This window comes from Acyrthosiphon pisum, chromosome A2 (assembly GCF_005508785.2).
Source record: "Acyrthosiphon pisum isolate AL4f chromosome A2, pea_aphid_22Mar2018_4r6ur, whole genome shotgun sequence".
Taxonomy (NCBI): domain Eukaryota; kingdom Metazoa; phylum Arthropoda; class Insecta; order Hemiptera; family Aphididae; genus Acyrthosiphon; species Acyrthosiphon pisum.
The window spans coordinates 19,991,263-19,992,189 of NC_042495.1; positions in this window are offsets into that span (position 1 = coordinate 19,991,263).

The following is a 927-nucleotide window of genomic DNA, read 5'->3' on the forward strand; positions in this document are numbered from 1 at the left end:
CTGATGACGGGGCGCCGTGTTTGAATTGCCGGTGGACCGACCGCAGATGATAACGCACCGGGCGTTATCAAGGTACAAAAATAAGGCATGCAATACGAATATGTGTTTGTGTGTTGGCGAAATATTATACTAGTGTGTATAATTACATGTGAGCGTCGGCGACGGCGGCGCGAACAGTTATCATTGATTATAAATACTAGTATCAACTATTATCAACTAATATCAACCATGGTATAACCATAGTATAACCGTATAACAATGTATTGGCGATTGAAATTGATAAGATGTAACGGGGACGCTGTGTATCATTTATATGTTATTTTCATAGATATATACAACAACTAGATAGCCGTCTTTGTACTACGGTGGTGGCCGATATTGAAATCAGCCGCCATTTACAAAGCAGGCAATGTTTACATTTATTTTACATTTATTTATATACATATATACAGGGGTGGATTGGCGAATTTTTTCGGCCCGGGAAATATGGATCAAACCAGCCCTGCAGCGCAAATATGCCCCCCCCCCCCCCTGAAAAAAAATGGTCATAATTTTACTCAAATTTCAAAATTTGTTTAGTTTCACCACTAAATTAGTAAAATATATAATAGGTACTTATAATTTATTAAATGCTATAACAGTTTTGGGTTAATCTGCAGATAAGGTTAACCTGATCAGATTGTTCTAACTTGAACTTGAAGTTTAATCTTATTATATTTTATATTCTGAGCGGAGCGATGAATTTATTGAATTTACAAATGTGTTTTTTTTTTTTTAAATTAAAATTTTTTATTTTTGTGTTTGTCATCACCTTTTAGGACAGTAAAAATACTTACATTTTTTTAAACATAGTTTCACTTTTCTGATAGAAAAGTTAATCTAGTTGGTACTTTGGGGGGGCCAACAATAAAATTTCCTGTAGTTTTC